Raw genomic sequence first — 9577 nt, 5'->3', positions numbered from 1 at the left:
GCAGTTAGCGGTGAACTGTATAAACATAAGATGACGATGTTGTGACGATTTCCATTGACCAATCAACGGTGTGCAGCGTCACACGTCACACACAGCCTGGCAAAAAAGTACCTTTCGCTACCCCTCCCGAATGGGAACTAAAAATGGCACGGGTATTATGGCCTGGTCCGGCTCGGTGGGCAGTGGAGAAAGGCAAAAGAACAGGCCGGGTCGGCCCTGTAGTGGAAAAGCGCCATTAGCGGCGCTATCCTCCATTTTTTGTTAACCGTTAAAACCGTTGTAGTCACTCGAGTGATCTTAAGTTCAAAATCTAAGAACGTCTCAAGTGAGAAAACATTTTATATGAAAACACCTGCTAGCATGTTATCACACGTAATTCGCTCCGCTAACGTAATACGGAGTTGGCTAGTTAACCCACATCACAGTGATACATATAATTCCATAACTGCATACTACGACGGAGCACACACACACACAGAGGACATCGTGCAATCAGCAGGAAGAGAGTGCGGAGAGCACCTCGGGTTGGGAGAGCCCCAAAAGACCCCGAATATCAAATAAAAGAACGGAATAAACATTATTAAATACAACGTGGGCTTCAGCTGGACAACGGGGCTATTTCCAGCTCCATTCACATCGAATAACCATAGAGCTTGCAGCGTGCCTTGGTGACTGTATTCGGAAAAGTGGAACTTAAGGCTGATCTGTGCATGATACTGGCGCATTTTGACATGTAGGAACACAGGTTGATAGCCTACAGAGCACCGTTATTCTGTCATGGTCTGATAATGAAGCATTGTTTTTTTTGTTTTTTTGATGACTTGTTTGATCGATTGATAGCGTCTACTACTGATGACGTATCAGGGTCTGTTCAGAGGCCTTGGCTCCAAAGCGAGTGGCACTCCAAAACGAGCTGTATGGGTAGGAAAGGGAACCGGGATCGGACCCAAGTCCGTCACTAGAGATGTCAGAGAGACAGGGGTCAACAAGAAACATTATACGGGGTCATCCCTATGTTCCCACAAGCCAATGGTCCCACATTTCAAAAAAAAATAAAAATAGACCCTATGTTCCCACAGCCCAGTGGTCTCACAGCCCAATGGTCCCACATTTCTAATATTTCATAGGTGGGCTAGGGATAGGGTTATGGTTAGGGTCAGTGTTAGGGCTAGGATTAGAGCTAGGGTTAACGTTAGGGTTAGGGTCAGTGTTAGGGTTAGGGTTAGGGTTAGGGTTAGGGTTAGGGTTAGGGTTAGGGTTAGGGTTAGGGTTAGGGTTAGGGTTAGGGTTAGGGTTAGGGTTAGGGTTAGGGTTAGGGTTAGGGTTAGGATTAGGGTTAGTTAGATTACTTAGAAATGTGGGACCATAGACACCATTATACAACGGATAGATCTGGTCCATTGTCTCTATTGGTCAGTTTGGTCCATTGTCTCTATTGGTCAGTTTGCGTTCCAGCTGTGCCGATATCCATGACATACGCACGGCTAAATGGAATGTTGACACATCTTTTCATATTACTCTGCATTTATATATTACCGTTATCGAAGTTACATTCTTACCGTTGCTTAGCAACCAATAAACAACTGTTCAACTGCGGATTAATACACAAGTTTACAATAAAACATAGTTCCATTAAAATACATGAATTAAACGTTTGTCTTGTCTTTCTATTGTGAAATATTGATAGATAAATGTGGTAACCGTTGAATAAAAGCGTAACTCAAAGCTTCTCGTTCTATAAGGCTTACAGTTTTTTTACGATCGCTAAGTCACAGTGTTCAATACTGAAGTCACAGAGTCACAACTCTTCATACAGTCTGCATTACTAACATGCATGTTGGCCAAACACTTCATTCATGTCTCAAAAGAAGCTTGTTCAACCACACACTGTCAACAATGTTCACTCAGAAAGCATACACAGTCATTCATAACACTCTGACCTACAAAACACTAACAACAGGGAGCATTACATAGTTTGAATTAATATTTCATTATAAGAATGGTTTGATTACTATAAAGTAATCATAGACAGAATAGTTGACGGTACAACTGTTAAGTATTAGGCAACAAGAATGAATCAGAAAAGCATTCGATCCTTTAGTTTACTCAAAAAAACAAAACAATATAAAAAAAAAAAAAGGCTCCCGGACTATTTGGCGGTGTTCAAAATATCCCAGTGTAAACACACACTACTGTCTGTTGATGATGTCACCGGTGATGTCACAGAGACTCGTCAGAGTAGTAATCGGAGTCAAGGAGCTGCTGTGGTCGTTGCCATAGCGACCGCGCCTCGCCGGGTCGAACAGGAAGTCCTCTACGGCCACCAGCCTGGTCTCCATGGAGACGAGCCTGCTGAGGATCTCTGCGTGCACCTCCAGTCCCTGGCGGACCACGGAGTGCATGGCCGGGGGGGAGGGGCGACGCTGGGGGAGGGTCAGAGGTCAATTGGATGTCTGGGGGTTTTCGTTCTCAATTGTTACTGCTGGGTCTTACCTCTCTCTCTCCATCCCTCCCTCCTCTCTCTCTCCCACCCTCCTCTCTCTCTCCCTATCCCTCCTCCCTCCTCCCTCTCTCTCTCCCTCCTCCCTCCCTCCTGTCTCTCTCTCCCTCCTCTCCTCTCCTCCATCAGTTACCTTCTTGTGTTCATCCCCTCTCCGGCTCCTGTTGGTTCTGAAGCAGACCAGGCAGAACCCGACCAGGACCCAGAGCAGACAGGACCAGTTCTGGACCAGCCAGGAGGAGGCCTCACTCCAGAACCCCTGGGCGGCCACACCCCTCCACGCCTGGGGAGGCATCTCCATACCCACCTGGAACCAGGAGGGAGGCCCAGACAGCCTCTCACGGCCCATCTCTGAACTCTCTCTCTCTCTCTATTTATCTTTCTTTGGGTCAATTCTTTCTGTCTCTCTCTTTTTCTCTGGGTAACCTCTCTCTGTCTCTTTCTCTTTTTTGTCTGGGTAACCTCTCTCTCTCTCTCTCTTTCTTTCTCTGGGTAAGCTCTCTCTTTCTGGGTGACCTTTGTCTTGCTCTCTGTCTCTCTCTCTCTGTCTGGCTGACCAGCTAATGAACAGTTTCAGCTCTAACACTCCACAGATGGAATTCTGGGTCTTTGTTTGTCACTTGGAATCTTCCTATTGTGATGTCAGATATAGATGGACATGGTTTTCCCTGTGGATTCTATGACAGGCAATCATCTGACCATGTCCATCTATATAATATTATTATTATTATTATTATCAGAGAGACAGACAGGCAGACAGAGAGAGACAGACAGACAGCCACACAGACAGACAGGAAGGCACACAGACAGACAGGCAGACAGGAAGGCATGCAGACGGACGGACAGACAGAAAGGCATGCAGACAGACATACAGACATGCATCTTTCTATACAGCCTCATAGTGGGTTAATTATTAAAGTTGTATTATTATTAATAATTAAAGGTGAAACAGAGCACTTACAATTACTCACCGCTAGGTGGCAGTAGAGCCATTTTGACCCTGCTACAGTGAGCCTCACACACACTACAAACACTGTATACTGTATAATGTGGTACACATCTGGTATAATACATACACTGGTGTACATCTGGTATAATACATACACTGGTACAAATCTGGTATAATACATACACTGGTACACATCTGGTATAATACATACACTGGTACACATCTGGTATAATACATACACTGGTACACATCTGGTACACATCTGGTATAATACATACACTGGTATTCATCTGGTATAATACATATGTTACGGTACATGAGGGAAAACGGTTTATGTCGGCATTTCCCGGGACATGCCAGCATAAACCGTTGACTTGGTACATGCTAGCATGTCCCAGGACATTTTTGAACCTAGAAATACTACAATATGTAGGTATGTTACAAAAAAATGTAACTCTTCCAAAATGAAACCAAATGTGTCCAGCCTAAAAGGGCTTGGAAAATGAAAACACCAAGATTGTCCAAATCGGTTAAGAAATAAGGAAGTTATGCCAATATTAGTTCAGTCAAAAGTGAATGATTTTGTAAATGGCCTAAAAACTGTGATCTTAGGTCAGACACCAGGGGGCTGTTCCACACGTTGATTAGTATATCGGCAATAAAAATAAATCAGGCGATCAGGCAACTCGGGATTGGAATTCAAGCCTCAGGTGATTCCTCGAACGAGGATCAGGCTTGTGTCATGAGTGTTCACAGAACACCGGCTTAGAAATCCTCGATATGGGCGCGTGCACGCAGACATAAAGAGCCCCGAAGAGTCGAAATGAAGATACTCCACTCTGCAGGGGTCCTACTTTTGCGCAGCATTCCGACTTATTACATGGTGGACATGCTCATAAGATACACACCAGCTAGACCCCTACGGTCTAGTGGCACGGAACTTTTAATAGTGCCAGAGGCTAGGACAAAGAGATTTGGAGGATCAGCTTTTAGCATATATGCTCCTAGATTGTGGAACACCCTACCTGAGGGCCTGAGGTTGTCTAAAACTCAGGACATTTTTAAGCGTGACCTCAAAACCTACTTATTCAATGTCGCCTTTTGATACTAAGGGAGACATTGGACATTATAGAACTAGGATCACTAGGCCATTACACCATACTCGTGTTTTTGAGATTTGTATTGACAGGAAAATGGACCCGGGTGCTGATGAGGCACTGTCAGCTCCAAATAGCACCTAGAGCAGTACTGGAACCGGTACAAGGGTGTACCAGGACCACCATCAGGTTGTATTGCTGTCATCTTTACTGTCTCTATTGTGTTGTTGCATCATAACTGTGCTTAAGTTTCTCTTTTGGCAGGACCTGTGACCATACTGGATGCAGAACGATACAAATACAACACAAAATTTATGGACAGTGTGTACGCCGATAATATGCAAGGAATTTTTCCTGGATACATGGTGTACAGGTTTTTGCCCTTGCTTGCTTGCTTTGTGCCGGTGGTCCTGGCCTCCCCTGGGGGACCGCTGGGTACTGGTAAGCAAACTGGCTAGTAGTCGCTCTATTGGTAGAGGGCTGCAAGGGAATTTTTCCTGGCTACATAGTATACAGGTTTTTTTTACTTTTGCCTGCTCGCGGCTCTGTCAGTATTGATTGATTGATTGACTGATTGACTGAACATTTTCATTGTGTGAAGCGCATTGAGTTGCATCTTGTAAGAAATGCGCTATACAAATAAAATTTGATTTGATTTGATTTATTGATCTTTATGAAGACAGAAAAATAAGATGTAAAATAGTGCAATACTGCCGCAATTAACAAGGCGAGGGAAATGGTTTGGCAAGAAATTGCTGACCGATTAAATGCGTAGGTCATACTAGCCCCAGTTATTGTTATATGTTCCTATTTTAATAAATGAATATTTACTACTGTCGTGATATGAGCAGCAGGCTACAAACCGTCGTATCGTCACGATGGCATAGTGGTATCAACCGCTGCCATAGTATTTATTCGTCATTTTAAGACGGTGGTTCAAATCCCTCTTCTGACACACTTTTTACTGCATTTCGTTGTCTGAATCTAATCTAAAATCTCATCTAAAAAAGTATGTAGGCTATAAAATGATGGTGCAGGTGTAACAGAGTTGGGAATGTATGTTTAGTTGTGGTGAATGTAGATGAGTTTCGCCGTGCTTGAGCAGCCCTGGTTGTTGTTGGAGCCCCTTTTGGAGTTTGGGTGTACTGCAGGTCTGCGCGTTCTTTTGTCCTTCTGTTGTTGCCGTACTTACGGTGGTACCAGAACATGGCTGCCATCTTAATGGATTCACAAGAGTTGCAGACCAGAGAAGAATTGTGTTTTATATGTCTTCTCTGCAGGTCAATAAAAAGAATTGATTGAAAGAAGGTTGCCTGTTTGACCATCGTTACACAGGCTAATTTACAAGAACTGACACGATTACAATGGTGTTTGAAGCCTTTCTGAGTAGTAAATGATGTTCTTCTAACTGGACCCTGGATTTGGCATAGATAATTTTTTCTTATGATTACTGATGGATAGATGATTCACTTAGACAGATATATCTATTGTAAATCGATTTGCATGAAGGCTTCGGTTAAAGTCTCGAACACGCAACCTTCAGAACTCAGCTGGCTGCCTTAACCGCTGTGATGATGGCAATGCAAGTTGATACACATACCTATTTATTTATTTTCTTTTTTTTACACTTTTTTATTTATCTATCGATCTATCTATCTATCTATCACACTTTCAAAATATCAAGTTATCTATCACACAATCAAACTATCTATCTATCGATCGATCACACTTTCAAAATATCAAATTATCTATCTATCACACAGTCAAACTATCTATCTATCTATCTCATAAAAAGTGGGAACTAATATTTCCTAAAAGAGGAACTGTCGTTCGGGATGTAGTTTCCGCCTGTGAGAGAGTTTTTGACGCACGCATTACCTAAACCAGCCTGTAAGTCTGCTCGAGACCAGAATTACTCAGAAGGATAGGTAAATGGACTGACTTATATAGCGCCTTTATCCAAAGCGCTTTACAAAGGCCTCTCATTCACCCATTCACACACACATTCACACACCAATGGCGGCAAGCTACCATGTAAGGTGCCGGCCCGCTCACTGGGAGCAATTTGGGGTTCAGTGTCTTGCCCAAGGACACTTCGACATGTGGCCAGCCGGGGCTCGAACCGCCGATCTGCCAACCTTGCGATCATTAGACGGCGCCTCTACCTCCTGCGCCACAGCCGCCCCCCAAGGATAGGTATGGAGCTATTTTAGTGCCAACAGATATTGAATTGTATTTGACAGATCTGAATTGTATTTGACAGATTGAATTGAATCTGAGCACAAACTGAATTGTATTTGACAGATTGAATTGTATTCAATTCAGTTTTCATTATTTTAATTCAGTTTTCAAATTCAGTTTCTCTAAATACAATTCGGTTTTTCTCAAAATACAATTCAGTTCTCAAAATACAATTCAGTTTTTCTCAAAATACAATTAAGTTTTTCTCAAAATACAATTCAGTTTTAGAGGCACTCATCCGGGGACTCTGGGCTAGGTAGAATTATAGAGCACCGATTCTAACTCCCTTCCCTCCCATCCAAACTCATAAGAGCAACGCATCCGGGTACTTTGCTCTCCCGTCATGTCCACGCCCCTTTTTGGGTGATAGAAGTTTGACTGGCGGTCAATGGAAATGTCTGGTCTTTGCTACTTTAATCCGATAATATAAGAAAACCGTAGTGCTTTTTAGATATTAGGAGCCCAAATCCCCAGTTAGATATTAGGAGCCCAAATGGCCAGTTAGGCAAACTATTATATAGTGTCGTTGCCGATCAATGGCATTCCATGGCAATGGATTCCATGGCAGCAAAAGTAATCAAAAAAGTGAACCATAGAACTAGATTCTTGTTCAGGATATCCTCACTTGTCAGTAAAAACACACTGAGGACCCTATCAGGAGCTCTCATTCAATGTCACTTCGACTATGCCGTAACATCATGGTACTATAGAACCACAAAGGCCCATAAAACAAGACTCCAGACAGCCCAAAATAAACTGGTTAGGCTTCTGCTAGGCCTCAACCCTAGGACACATCTAACCGCTGCTCATTTTTTGAGCCTTGATTGGCTACGAGTAGTTGACAGAGTGCAGCAGCTTGCACTGGGCCTGGTCTTCAAGATACGCTACACCACAAAGACACCCAAGTACCTGTCAACATACTTCCAAAAAGTGAACAACGTCCACACATACAACACCAGAGGAAGCTCCACGAACCACGTTCAACCGCGTTGCACCACAAACAAGGGGTTAAACTCGTTTGCAAACTATGCAGTAAAAATGTGGAACGCCCTTCCTATAATCTTAAAGGAGTGCAAAACACTGCCCACCTTCAAAACCACTCTCAAAAAACATTTACAGGAGGCTGCAATCCGTAACTGGACCCTCTAAATCAAAAATCAGATTAAAAGACCCGAACTACCCACTGTACATACTTTGTGTTTTGTCCCCCGCCCCCACCTGTGGTGTATGTCCCCACCTGTCCTACCCGCTGTACATACCTTATGTTTTTGTTGTATTGTTCTTCCCATGATGGATGTGTGTTTATCTTGTAGATAGTAATAGTTATTTGTCTGTATTATCTTGTAGATAGTACTAGCTTTTTTGTCTGTCTTACATGTAACGATGAATTGAGAATCAAGGACCCCAATTGAAATAAGCCAGTGGCTTTCTTGGGTTTTTATCCTGTTAGTTGACCTTGTACGTAATATGTACTTTCATGTACCTACTTCTGCAAATCTTCTAATAAAGTTTTCAATCAATCAATCAATCAATGATCGACGTCGTTATATAGAGGAAATTAATGAAATAGGGGTTGATTCATCAGAGCAGTCATACGGGATTTGTAGTTCTTCATTTTATTTGCCGTGTAAATCCCCAGATGAGAGTGTTACATTAGGTTTCTTAAGATAGGATAATGAATAAATCTGTTCAATGGGCATTTGCCATATGACATTTTATCATGAAAATAATTAACAGCAAGCTAGATCCAAAACTAGGGCCGGTGGAGGAGGGCAAGTGTCACATTGGACAGACTACCAAAACAGAAAAATAAAGTATCTTAACGACAGCAAAAGTGATGGATGTCAGAAATACATTACCTGGAGATTCAATAAGGTAGCCTACTTTTATATGACAGGATATGGGTTAGGGTTATATGACACCTGTAGCGAGATAGATAGATAGAGCCAAAAGTAAAAAGTCGCTGAGAGACGAAAGCAGGGTCTGGGCTGGTAATTGTATGACGCGCCAAACAATCCGCTGAGATGAAAAGTAAGTTTTAGAGCATTTATTGAATAGAACAATCAAACTTGGCGACGTACACAAATAATCCATAAGCGATCAAAACAAGAAAAATAACAAACAATGCATATAGAATATGCGTATAATGCGGTCAACAAAAATACATCGCTCCCCTCTCTCTCCACTACCGCCATGCAAGATGCGCAGTTGCTTAAATTACCTTGCAATATCACCCCCCCATAACCATATGACTTCTCAATACGGTGATCAAGGCAATAAACAAACAATCAAAGTAAACTCACAATAAACCCATTAGCCCATTATTGACTGCCAGTCAAACTTCTACACTTCTAGCACCCAACAGGGGACGTGATCGTTCTGATGACAGGGAGATGACTCGCAATTGTTCTTATGAATGGGAGTTATCGGTGAATCAGTGCTCTATAATTCTACCTAGCCCAGAGTCCCCGGATGAGTGCCTCTAAAACTGAATTGTATTTTGAGAAAAACTGAATTGTATTTTGAGAAAAACTGAATTGTATTTTGAAAACCGAATTGTATTTAGAGAAACTGAATTTGAAAACTGAATTAAAATAATGAAAACTGAATTGAATACAATTCAATCTGTCAAATACAATTCAGTTTGTGCTCATATTCAATTCAATTTCTGATGGCACTAAAATAGCTCCATAGATAGGTTGCATAGCAACCAAGCAGCAAATTATTTGAGCCACATTGATGGAACCAACCGCAAGCTTAAATTAGCGCCCGAATCTGATTTAAACCTGG

This window comes from Nansenia antarctica (genome assembly GCF_963989245.1).
Source record: "Nansenia antarctica genome assembly, chromosome: 19".
Taxonomy (NCBI): domain Eukaryota; kingdom Metazoa; phylum Chordata; class Actinopteri; order Argentiniformes; family Microstomatidae; genus Nansenia; species Nansenia antarctica.
This window is presented reverse-complemented; position numbering follows the sequence as displayed.